Source organism: Cavia porcellus, unplaced genomic scaffold, assembly GCF_034190915.1.
Source record: "Cavia porcellus strain 051 isolate PalLab524CR breed Dunkin Hartley unplaced genomic scaffold, mCavPor4.1 scaffold_9, whole genome shotgun sequence".
NCBI classification, from domain to species: Eukaryota; Metazoa; Chordata; class Mammalia; order Rodentia; family Caviidae; genus Cavia; species Cavia porcellus.
This window is the reverse complement of record NW_026947492.1, coordinates 21,024,397-21,037,410: the sequence shown is the minus strand read 5'-3', so window position 1 is coordinate 21,037,410 and position 13,014 is coordinate 21,024,397. Positions and strand designations below refer to the sequence as shown.

The following is a 13,014-nucleotide window of genomic DNA, read 5'->3' as shown; positions in this document are numbered from 1 at the left end:
CAGCTTCTTAGTCAATTTCCTGTCTCAAGTACCAAGCACAGTGCCTACTCACAGAGGATGCTCAGTAAATGTTTCCTGAGTAAGACTGATCGCCTCAGTCTCCAAGTCAGTGGTGGAGGTGATTTATAAAAGACCATTCAGACAATCCAGGACAAGATCCAAATTAGGTTTCAGACACAATGCATAGCTGCTAAGAATTAGTGATAGATTTATCCATGTGCTGTCTTCAAGAGTTATCTAATTGACTATGTAAAGCTTACCATATTTATCTTTTGTATTAGAGGTAATATATTATCACAATATCTTTAAAAGCATGTATTTATGAAGTGCGTAGGTTTCAGTTGAAATCTCCATAGAAATTTCAAAAACACATACAAATTATATCCAAATACCTTCTTGTTTACTCTGAAAGAAAAATGGGATTCTAATTGCCTCCCTTAAATTAAGTAAAAATGACTAAGAGAAAAAGCAATTCTTTTAAAAAAAATAGTCTAAATCCTAAATATTCAAAACTCAAATTAACTCATTGAGATGATAGACTGAACCTCTAAGGGTCAAGAACAAGGGAAGGAGGTAAGCCATGTTCTCATCCTGCCGGCCCCTTGTGGATGACCTGATTTGGCTTCTTGAGCGATGACTCCCAAACAACCCTGCTCAGAGCAGGGATGTGACCAGACAGCCCTCAGGAATTTCTTCTGCATCTCCTCTCACCCTGTTGGAGATGCCCTGCTGGACTCGGGCTGTGTTCACTCCTAGCAACAGAGTTTCGGTGGCATACCTCTAATCGGCTGCACTAAAAGGAAGGGAAAAGGCCAGAGAGAGGGACAGGAGAAGGATGGCCTTGTAAATTGGCAAGGACTGTTGGTTGCTTTTTTTGTTTGGTGCTTTCAAATTCAAGGCTGGTTTGGACATTGCAGGAGCCCTGTTTCTCCACTAACTGACACTCAGTGGAAAAGGTAAGGAGTTTAGGGGCAAATTTCTCTGTTTTACCTCCTGGTTTAACATTACAATTTCTTTGTTAACATAGCAAGATTAGTTGCAGTGAGAGTACGGCCTTCCCATGCCAAGACCACATTCAGAAGCATAATGCATACTTTTTTAAAGTCTAGCAATTAAGAGAAAATGTAGCAACTGGAATTTCTGGATTTTCCACCAACCTAATTATAATGGCAGTGAAAGGACATGTACTTAATTAAACTGTCAATCACTCCAAAATGGCATGCGTCCTATTTACACAAATATTTATTCTTGTGGCTGGAACCAGCCAGTTCAACAGAGGAAGCCACTGGTGATTCAAAAGCGAGTGGGATCATGCATCTCCACAAACCAGGTAAATGAGCTTTGCTTTTGCTGGAGACTAAATATGTCTTATTCTTTCCTTTTCCTCAAAATGGTTAAATCTCTTCAATGAAAACGCATGTGTAAAAAGTGTGTGGCTTATTACAAATTAAACACACCCATCTGCCCCTTTCAGTAACTCTTCCTTTCCCTCCCAAGGGTAACAGCTGTCCTAACTTCTATCAACAGAGCTTGAGCTCACCTGTTTGTGCCTTTATGCAAATAGAACCCTGGGGAACACAATCTTTAAGTGTTTGTCTTCTTTCACTCAAAGTGATGTTATGAGATTCACCCATAGCGTTGCTTTACATTGCTCATTTTTATGGCTCCATAGTATCATCATAGGACTGTACCATAATCCTTTATGCATTCTGCTGTTGGCATTTGAATTATTTGAGTTCTTTATAAATTATGCTGCATAACCACCAAGGACGTGCCTTTCACGCATGTATATTCACAAGTCTGATGGGTATGTACACAGGTTGGATAGTTTGGATCTTAAATGTTCCCCAAAGACCTGTGTGTTAAAGGCTTGGTCCACAGCCCAGGGCACTAGTGGAAGGTGGCAGGACCTTTAAGAGCTAGGGCCAGTGGAAGGAAGCGAGATCACTGGAGGTGTGCCCTTGGAGGGGCATATAAGACCTCTAACCCCTTCTCTCCCTTTGCTTCCAAGGTGCCAAGGGATAAACAGTTCTCCTCCACTGTATCCTTCCCACGTATTATGGATTAAGAACTGGTGGTCAACTTAATGCCAGCTGGATTACATCAGCATGGCACTGAGCAAAGATGCTCCACCTGAGGAAATTTGCCAACATAAATATGTGGAGAAGGAGAAGGAGGACGTTAATGCTTTATTGCATTGTGTTGAGATGTTAAGGCATTGTGGATTCTCCTACTAGTTGCTGTTTGAGCCGTTGGTTCTCCTGGAGAAGCTTTGGTCTTCACGTCAAGCATTGCTTCCTGGCTCCAGAGGGTAAGACATGTGCCACTTGGTCTCCAGGATGAACTCATCACGCTGCTTCCTAGCATGTACCCGACTGTGCTCGTCAGAGGAGCTCGGGGCCTCCGTGTCACTGAGCATGGCTGTGGTGCCTTTCAGGACAGCCCTAATCCTTGTTGTGAGTGTGACTTCTCAGCTCCAGTGTAGAACCCTCATCCCACCAGCACAGCTCCTTCACCCCTCTGGCATGGACTTTCTGGCTTCCACCACTGACCGTTGGTCCTTCCCAGCACAGATCTGCAAAAGAGACTGGCATGAGTCCTTCTTGTGGGCTCTGGACCTCCTGTTGGACTAATGGGAGGCATTCTCATGAGCTCTGGGTTTTCCATCTGGACTCATATGAGACATTGCTGTGGGATTTAGGCCCTTGACTAAATACTCTATGTCTTTGGTGTTGCAGATAGATTTCCTGCATTCTCCGGTGTTAACTTCCGGTGAACATTATAAAAATAATATTATAAACTCCATGTCCTGGTTCTAATTGTTCTCTGTGCTCAACCCCTAACTACAACAGACCCAAAGCAGCACAGACAAGTGGCAATGGACTGAAACCTCTGAAACTGTGAGTCAAAGTGACCCTTCTTCTTTTTCAAGTTGGTTGTCCCAACTATTTTTGTCACAGTGATAAGACATTACTTCACAGAGAAAGGCTGCAGTGAGTGAATCATGTACTAGTGTCTGTATAACTTTTAGAGAGGTTGCCACCCAGCTTTCTAAGGTGACTGGTGCAATTCATGGGGACGACAGCTACCACATGAATGAATCCCACATGACCTGGATGGAAAAGTATGCTATTTCACCTTCACAGGAGGTCTATCTTCAAATTAGGACACCTGAGGTAAGGAGACTTTCCAATAAGCTATGAGGTGACAGCATGGTTCTAACCCTTGTTTGTCCCTCACAAGCTGAAGTTCTTAGTCCCTGTGCTCATTACTTGTCCCACATGTTTGCATTTGGCGTGAGGTACTGAACACACCCTCTTCACTCACCTCTCAGACCTTTTCCCCTCCTATCTGCCTCATTGATTTTGTGGGGTTTGACAATGTTACTCACCTCCACCAATTAGCATTCTCTGAAACCTCTCAGTGCAGTTGGTGAAAGCTTCATTTGATTTCCAAGAAACCAAATAGTCTTTTCCCTGGTCACCTTCTCACCCTTCAGCCTCTGAATGTACAAATGAATGTCCAAATCTTCTACCTTGTGATGGCGGTAAATATTACTGTGTTGTAATCTGAATGTACCTGCCTGTCTACCCTCCCTGCATATAGCAGGACTTAGATTTCTATACTTCCTGATGCCTCTTCTGCTTGACTGGGGCCATGAGGCTAGTTCTGGTCAACGATTTGCAAACGGCAGTGAGATGTGTCATTCCTGAATCAGTGTATTTCATTGCTGATGCAAACTCCTCCGGAGCTCTCTTTTCTTTCTGTCTGCTTCTATCAGCCTAGGTCCTGGTGTGAGAAAAGATGAATCAGGCTCCAGTCAACCCATATGAACATATAGTAGAAACAAGAAAGAACAAGTTGAAGGTACAAGCCACTAAGATTTGGAGGGTATTTGTTAAATTGCATGACCAAGCCCAATCTACCTCAGACAATGAAAACATTTAACTTTGTAAATTTAGAGTGATCTATATTTTGAAGTTCCCATGTTTTATTCCTTGACAAGTCATGAACTTCAGGTCCATTTAGCCTACTGTCTTCTTTGAAACCTCTCTCAGAAAAGCAAGTATCTATCTTAAATTTGACATTTCCAAACTAGAATCCTGATCTCTTCCAAACTTGAACCTTCCACAATCTTCCATATCTAAAGGAGATAGATAGATAGATAGATAGATAGATAGATAGATAGATAGATAGATAGATTCATATATAATTATGCAAAGAGATATCTATAATTATGCAAAGAGATTTATCAGGTAGGCTTACAGAACCAATAACCATCTGTGTGGCGAAGAGTGAGAGGATCTGCTGCTGTTCCATCCAGGGAGTTGGAAGCTGTGGAGCAAAACGAATCAAGGACCCAGTACCAGTCTGAAACTAAAGGCCTGGAAGCAACCTAGAGAGTCGCTATCATGAATCTTCAATGAAAGGCTGAAGAAACAGAGAGCTGATATCCACAGGTGACTTCAGCACAAGAGACACCCCGTCGGGCAGAGCCGAGCTCTTCAGAATGAACGCCACCCTCCTCCTTCTTTCCCTTTGCTATGGTTTAGATCTAAGATGTCCCACTAAAATTTCATGTGTTGTTTGGGAGGTGGTTGAATCGTATGTGCTATATTCATTAGCGAATGTGTCCCTTAATGACTAACAACTAAACATGCTGTTAAGTGGTAAGGCCTGGTCAGAAAAGATGCCCTTTTATTCCATCCTGGCTACAAGCCTTTGGGTTGGTGCCAACCACAACCAGAATGACTCTTTCCCCCTCGGTCTGCTCATGGACGTGCCAGCCATCTCTGGAAATACCCCGTGAACACACCAGCAGCAGGGCCTTCCTGCTTATTGACATTTCTTAGCCCAGGCTGTCCTTACATACTACAATTAGTAATAACAAAACCTCAGTCAGCGACAAGTATAATGTTCCCATTGCTCTGACTCTGAGCATGTTTTTGGCTTGTTTGTTTTCCCTTTTTGCTTACATGTCATTTTGAATCCACCAGCAAACAATGCACTGGCTTACTTCCAAAATATATCCAGAAGCTGACCCCTCTACAGCTCTCTTAGCTATCTAATTCTACATACCACGGCCTGCTCAAAACTGTATTCTTCAAGATATTGGCATTTTTACCACCCTGTCCTTGACATTCTCTCACAATACCCTTTCTGCTCTGTCCCTGACCTCCTGGTATGACATGGTACTATCTCGGTTCTCTTACACTCACTTCTTTGTAATTATCTGGCCTCCTCTTCTCCTTCACGTTAGCTCTCTGATCTTTTGGCTATTCTATTTCCATGAGAAAAATCCACACTTCATGGGGCTTTAGTTTTCATTTTTATTCCTGCTTCACAAAATGTATGTATAACAACGACGGTACTGGGAATGATTTTAGGAAGTATATGGATGAATATTTCTATTTTAACAGTCATGATTTTATTTTAATGTATATTAGGCAAACAGTAACTAGCACATAAAGCCTGAGATTTCACAGATATTATAGCTTAGTTGAAGCCAAATAAATCAGTTTAAGTCAAATTAAAGTAAAATATTAAGTAAACAATACAACAGGGCATGTGAGATAGAGAAAAATGTAAGGAATGCACAAAGGAAACTCCAAGAAATCTGTGTAGTCAGTTCTCTTCAGAGGAGGGGGAGCTCTGATGGCCCCTGGGGATGTCTGATGGGGTGGCCCACTATCCCAGAGAGTGACAAACTCACCTCCAGGGGAGTCTTTTTCTAAAATCAGTGTTTCCATTTAGTCAAAGGTGCCAATATTTTACTAGGCCAAGTCCAGCAGCTAGAAGTCATTTTGACTCATGTCTCTCTTTTTTCCTCTTTATTTACGAAAGTTTTAAATCCGGAAATGTCTGTCACTTTTACCCTTTCCTTTTTATTCTCATTAACATCATTCCAAGCCGTGACCCAATTACCTCATACCCAGATCATTGGAGTGACCTCCACAGTGTTCTCCTGCCTCCATCTAAATTCAACTGCATTCACCCAGCGCCATAAAATTATCATTCCCGCCTTCAGAACCTCCATTAGTTCCCTCTTAAAACCATGGTTGTGATCCCTAGCCCCATGCCAGAGGTACCGTGTAGCCAGTGCTGCATGCAAAAGACATAGGACCTTTCTTATTTAACCCTACAAGGTAGACACCATGAAGGTAAAGTTTAGGGGTTAAGTGATTGACCAAGAGCTGGTAAGTAACAGAGCCAGAGCCAGATCCAGGTAGTCTTACACCAGTATCGTCACTCCTTTTTCTGTATATGAGTTCTTTTCATTTATTCGTATGTTTGTGATAGATAATAATTACATCACGCTAAGTGAAATAAGTCAGAGAAGGTTAAATATCACATAGATTCTCTTATATGACAAGCCTCAAGTATAAATAATTTAAGAGCAAAGTAAAAGACAGATGATAGAAAATGGGGAGGTGGAGAAGGGAAGGGAATCGAGGGATGGGCGAGGTGGGAAGTCAGGGAAGGAAAGGGAGAATAAAATGACTCGGTCCCATTGTGGGACCTTTTTTCTCTTGAGCTGGTGTCTCACTCTGCCGACGGACAAATCTAGCATTCTTTCTCATCCGTGCCTCCTCTGCTCTATTTTCTTTTCCTTCATTTGCCCGAGTCTCGTTTCTCATCTTTTGGGTCTTTATAGAAACCCAGGTGGACCTTGATTCTCTGCCTCGCCCCAGCACACTCTCTTCTCGTGTTGTCCCCAAACTGTGCCTGGCCACAGGACCCTCTGACCTCCTGCAACGTTGCAAATGTCAGAATTCCCACTGGAGTTAGTGGGTATCTGTTCTTCCAGGTCTAACGTTGATGGGCGCCAGGACCTCAACTATCCAACTTCTACCCCGATATCAATGTGATGGCTGGAGGGAAAAGATCTGATATCCTCATCTCGTATCAGGAAACTCCTTCACCCAGGAATTAAGAGCATTTCAAGGTAACGCAAGTCATACAGTGTAAGATAACTAACTGATTTTCAACTTTTGGGGGTTTTTCAGCTTTCATTTGCTTGTTTTGTTAGCTTTGTTTTGTTTTGTTTTGTTTTGTTTTGTTTTGTTTTGAGACAGGGTCTCGCTTTGTGGTATAGATTGGGCTTGAACCTCACTACGTACAGATAGCCTCAAACTCATAGCATCCTGCCTCAGCCTCCAAAGTGCTGGGATTTCTATTCAACTTTTCAAGGTGCATGAGATCTTTTTTTAGCTCTCGCTTTTTGTTGTCTAGTAGACATTCATTAATCATAATAACACAGGCTCATTTCCAAATGCACCAGTATTTCAGAGGGCAGAGCCAGGTGTGAGACCCACCCAGAGAAATCATGGCTTTATGGAGCAGCTAGCCAGTCAGGATATATTTTGCTCACTAATCTTTTTTAGTTGGCCAATTTATTCTTTATCACTGTCCACAGGAAAAAAAGGAAAGGAAACAAAGATTATAGAAATAAGCTATTTCTTTTGTTGTTCAGTATAATTAAATTGTCACAGAAAAGACCTTAGAATTAGAAGAAAAACTGGATGACTGATCCACAACTAGAACTAAGGGTTTGGATCTCCATGGGTCAGTAGTTCATTTTTGGGACAAAATACCTGACATAAGCAACTTTTTAAAAAAAAAAAAAGATCCACTTTTGGTCTTGGTTCCATAGATTTCAATTCGTGTTCCCTTGGGATCTGTTACTTCCTGTCCTGGGACAAGACAAAGCATCACGGCAGAATACAGCTGTATCTTCATGACAGCCAGGAATTAAACAACAAGAAGACAACCAGAAAGGAGGAATGGGTCTGAGACAAGAGTATGCTCTTCCAGACTGAGCCTCTAGTCTGCTTCCTCCCGGCAGGCTTCTCCTAATGGTGCTTTCAGCTATGAAGCCATCGGTGGGTGCATCCATTGATAAAAAGTCAGTGTTCTTATGATTCAGCGACCTCGCTAGATCCCCATCTCTGAATTCTGCTGCATGCGAGACCAACTCCGCAGTCCATGAGTCTTTGGTGGGGACACCTAATATTTAAAATATAATGGGATACCAGTACGGCGTGTCACTTGCTCTGAGGTTCAGTTTTCCTTCATTCTGCAATGAGAATAGTACTGATGATCACTACAAGAATCCAACAAAGGGCTGGGGATTTAGCTCAGCATAAGCGCCTGCCTTGCAAGCACGCGGTCGTGAGTTTGATCCCTGGTACCAATAAAAAAAGAATCCAACAAAGCCAGATGAAACGGGTATTGACCAACCACCTAACACATATTTGCTGCCAAATAGAGGGTCCTTTATTCATTCAATGTTTAAGTCAGCTGACAACCACAAAGAATTTAGAAAAGATGTATTTTAGAGAGATGACTGTTGAACATTGTATCACACAAAGCTTCTGAAAATCTGAGAAACTCAGAAATCAGGATGGGGAGAAGGAAAGTGGAAGTGAGAGGGGGATGTTGAATGGGGAAAGTGTCTCCGTTGTTTGTTTTTAAAAGGAAAAGGTGTGTGTCAGCCGGTTGACTCCTCAAAAACACTAATTAAAATTTTATTCTTTTTATCTCCATAAAACAAGCAAAATACTTTTAGCAATACTGAACTTTCTAGAGGCTCAAGAAAATAATTGCCTGGGTCTTACATTAATTGATTTTTAAAATTACTCTTAGGTTTTAGGTTTGGAGTTTGCTTTTGCGAACATTCAGTGAGTTAAAGCCAAATTCTAAGTCAAGTGACAGCTTCTGATGTACACAGAAAGACAGAGCTCAGGCAGCTGCTTCTGGCCTCTGACACTGCTGAAAGGTCAGATCTCGGCTCTCTGCTGGGACTGTAGAGTACTGGGGGGGGACTGTGCCTCATGCCAGCTACCCAACAAGAAGTCACACCCCAGGCTACCCTTGATGTGCTGAGGTCTCTTAGGAAAGCAGCTTCTCTGAGCTCCTCTTCCTGCTCTCCCAGATGCAGAGTGGAGGCCAGGTGTGCTGCTGTTGAATGGTCAGGACAATGGTAATCTTGCAAAGTGTTTTGAGAACTGAAATTATCAAATATTGAGGTGCATATGTAAACATACCATGCATTTTTCTCCTAACCTCAAAGGCAATCTTCACTGTGGAGGGGATTTTCTTTGTATCTCTATTGCTTGTATTCTCACCAATTTTATAGTCACAACCAATGTGTAATATTAATTCTTAAGTTTTATATAAATGATACCTACACATATGTTTCTGTAACTTACCCTTATCTCTCAATATCATGCTTTTGAGATGTAGTTATATAGATGTATTTATACATTAAAATCTAGTGCAATTTATTTTAACTGCTAGAGAATATTTCTTTGTAGAAAAACTGTACTTTATGCCTTTATTGATGGATACTTAGCTTGTTTAATGTTTTTGTGATTACTAATAAGACTATAATGAATATCTTTGATCATAACTGCAAAATGCATGTGCCAGGCTTTCTCTAGGCTGTACATGTAAAAGTCAATTCCTGCAAAATAGGGTGTGCATATCTTCAGCTTTAGTAGATATTGACGAATCGTTCTCTGAAGAGCCTATACTAATTTACAACCCTATCCACACTTACGACAGTTTCTACTTTCTCATCAATGCTTGGTATTATAAGACTTTTAAATTTTGTTCCTAACTGAATAGCAATACAAATGACCACTTTTTATTATAAATACGTATTTTATTTTTTACTAACAAGTTTTTACATTCAAAAGCATTCCTTAGCTGTTTGAATTTACTCTTCTATAGATTTCTTGTTCATGTCCTTCGTCAATTGCTCCCTTATTGTTTTGTTTCTTTAAAATGCATTTGTGGAAAAATATTCTTAATATTCTGGAAACAAATCCTTTGTTGACTACATGATATTGATTTCCATGTTCCTGAACTCTCAGCTATTTTTATTGGGCAGACTTGAATGTAAACAGCTAGAGCTGCCAGGCAAATTTTGAACTAGGTCATCACAGATTTCTACAGCACTATAGCCAAGTGGCCAGAGATAGGCCTGGGGTTCAGAGACCTTGGGTCCTAGTTTCAGTGTGACCCCTAGTTATCCGAGTTCCTGGGTCTCTTTTATTCGCATCTGTAAAATCACAATATTAATAGCAGCTCCCAAGGGCTTCTGTGAGACACAAACAAGGTATATAAAATCACCTTGCAAAATGCAAAACAAACACTGGCCATTATTAGTAGCAGCAACCCAAATCGTATTATTTGTGCAGGCTGCCATAATAAAATACCACAAACTAGAGAGTATGAAACAACAGAAATTTATTTTTTCACAGTTCTGGGGGGGGGGCTATCAGATGTAATGATGCCAGCGGGGTTGATTTCTGGCAGGTTCTCTCCTTCTGGTGGTGAGTCACCTGCCCTCTTACTGTATGTCACAAGAGCTTTACATGCAAGGAACATGAGAGACACAGAAACAGAAACACGTAGCATTCCAGTGTCTCTGCCTTTTCTTATACGGATACAAGTCCTAACCTCATTTAACCTCTACATCCTCTCATAGCTCTGTCTCTAAATACAGTCTCTGGTGGTTAGGATTTCAACACAGGAGTTTGGGGGAAGGACACAGTTCAGTCCCCTGAAGCCATGGTAACTTGATGCCCAGCTGTTTATTCTGATGTAGACTGTGTTCCTTAAACTTTGACCTGTGCATGGAGACTTAGACAGGAGCATTGCTAATTTTCTTATCTCTGACTTGCTCCCTTCAAAAACATCCTTATCATCAAACTCGGGTCTGACCATTTCTGTGACTGTCACGCATGAGGAACAATGTGATTGTCGGTCATTATCCCCTATAGCACCAGGATAAATCTGATTATAAAGAAACTAGACCAGCTCTGCCCAACTGAACTGCGATGACAGAAGTAGTACATAAAATGTTCTACAAAATCTACTGTCCATTGCTGATGCCATAGCCACATGTGGCCACCGGGCATTTGACAAGTGACCAGTGTCTGAAACTTGTTCATATAATTTAATTTTAATTCGTGTGTACATAGCCACCCGTGGGTAGCAGCTACTGCCTCGGTGGTGCAGCTCTAGACCTTTGTGACCCCCAGCTGGGAAAGGAATGCTCAAGCAGCTGATTTCTCCCCCTTTACTTGAGGTCTTTGTCCTCAGAGCTTATATAACAGAAATATATGAGGGTGAAAAAGAAAATGAATGAAAACTCGGCACTTACGTGAGAGTCCCGACCCCACGTATGGATAGGAAGGGACTAGAGCTTTGGAAATCAGAGCGTGGCACCATGAAGGACTAGCACAGAGTGAAAAAGGAAAGAATTCTGCAAAAAACTCTAAAGAAAGTGTTGCCCTGCTATATACCTCAAAGGTCAAGCCTTTGGAAACTATCAGGTTTTTACTTTTCTTAGTTTCCTTCTACTTTCCGGAAATCTGTGAAATAATCCTTAAGCACAGAGAGTTTCCAGATTTATGATGGAGAGGCCCCTTCGCAACCACTCTGAACTAAACCTCAGCGCGCCTGGAATAAGAAGAGGAAAAAAGTGGCCACTTGTTAGTTCAAAAGGTTTTAGCTGTAAAATGATTTTTCCATGGTCCCAAATAGGAGTGGCTCCTAGGAGGGGATCAGGAAGTTCAGAGCACTCAGTCACCAGCTGGTCACCCAGAGCTGCCCCAGTGGTCCCTCTGGACCCTGCTCTGCCCTCCAGCTCCCATCAGGGTATTCAGGGGAGCTGAGAAACACAAGCTCCCAGAGCATCAGCAATCAAGAATAACCAGTTTGCATGAGCGGCCCAGCGGCCCCTTGTGAAAAGGGTGTTTAGGAAGCCATGACTCTGAATTATGTGTCAAACTAGAAGATAGCGTGGTCCAAATCTGCTCTGGAAAAGCAAGCTTTAAAATACCAGCTTTTTGATAAGAGGCACAGAGAATAAATATCCCTAGAGAATATTTAATGGCATGGGTAAATATTCATAATAATAAATCAAACAATTTTTTTCTTCAATTATGTTGAAAACTTTGCTTTAGGAAAATGATTGGGATGTACCAACATTTCAGGTGGCTATCTCATTTTCAGTTATCTTCTTAGTGAATCTGTTTTGGATTTTCAACTTTTCTAAAATATACATTTATTTATGTGATGACAAAAATAAATATGAAAATGCTTGGGATGAAGATGTTCTGTTTATATTTAGCAAAATGTTCGTTTTCCATTGTGAGATTTTTTTTCCTTGGCTTCCCTCATGACATTTCTATAAAACGGCAGTTTTCTGATTAGAATAAAGGGAAAAATAGGGCTTTTATTTTTTTTTTTATTTTCTAGTTGACAAACAAGAAGATTGTGTGCATTTGTGGTATGATGTTTTGAAATATGTTTAAGTGGAGGATGACTAAATTAAGATAATTAACATATGCATTTCCTCAATCAATAGTTATCAACTTTTTTAGTGAAAATGTATTCAAGTCAATTCTATTAAGCGCTTATCAGTACACAGGACGTTGTCACTAACTAGAGTCACAAAGTACTCCAAATCCTGAGAGCTGGTTTTTCAAATCCTGAGCCTCACTTCTCACCCGCTGCCCTTCTCCTTGGCTCACTCTTGACACCCGCTCACTCCCACGTTATATTTGCTGTGCTCATGATTGAGCAAATGGCTTTGTGTGTCTCACAACACAGGCATCAAATTATGAAAACTGTCTATTGTGCTCAGATCAATAGGCCAAACCCACACTTACTTTTCAGCTCAGCAAAAGCTTTCTTCTGCTCCCTCCCCCGGTGGCCTTTCACATCTGTGCCAATAACCATCAAGCCAGGACCCAACATCCTGCAGCTGGAACAGGGAGTTGGAACAGGAGCCGGGGGACCAGGCCCGCCTCTGTGTAACTTATCAGAGTCTTGCGTGTTTGCAGGTCTCAAAGGCAGCCTCCTTTTCCAAAGCCTGCATTCCTCCAGGAGGTTATCCATCCCTCCAAGTGTCCTTCCTTCCAAGGACACTGCTGAGAGCCACCATGTGTTCATGCCCTTTGCGTCCCATGTCACTGTGGCTTCCCGTGACAATGTCAG

At 41.6% G+C, this 13,014-nt stretch overlaps 1 long non-coding RNA gene across 3 annotated transcripts; it reads left to right on the top strand.

The window, feature by feature from the left end:
* The first annotated feature begins 591 nt into the window (after positions 1–591).
* Positions 592–10,228, top strand: LOC134477643 (uncharacterized). Of its 3 annotated transcripts, XR_010049730.1 has the most exons (5): positions 592–956; positions 2,012–3,176; positions 4,325–4,460; positions 6,809–6,946; positions 7,655–10,228. It is a non-coding gene; the product is annotated as an uncharacterized LOC134477643 (long non-coding RNA). The 3 variants fall into 3 exon arrangements; XR_010049728.1 differs by lacking the exon at positions 4,325–4,460 and having other exon boundaries at positions 594–956; positions 7,655–10,227; XR_010049729.1 differs by lacking the exon at positions 4,325–4,460 and having other exon boundaries at positions 599–956; positions 2,012–2,311; positions 7,655–10,227.
* The last annotated feature ends 2,786 nt before the right edge of the window (positions 10,229–13,014 follow it).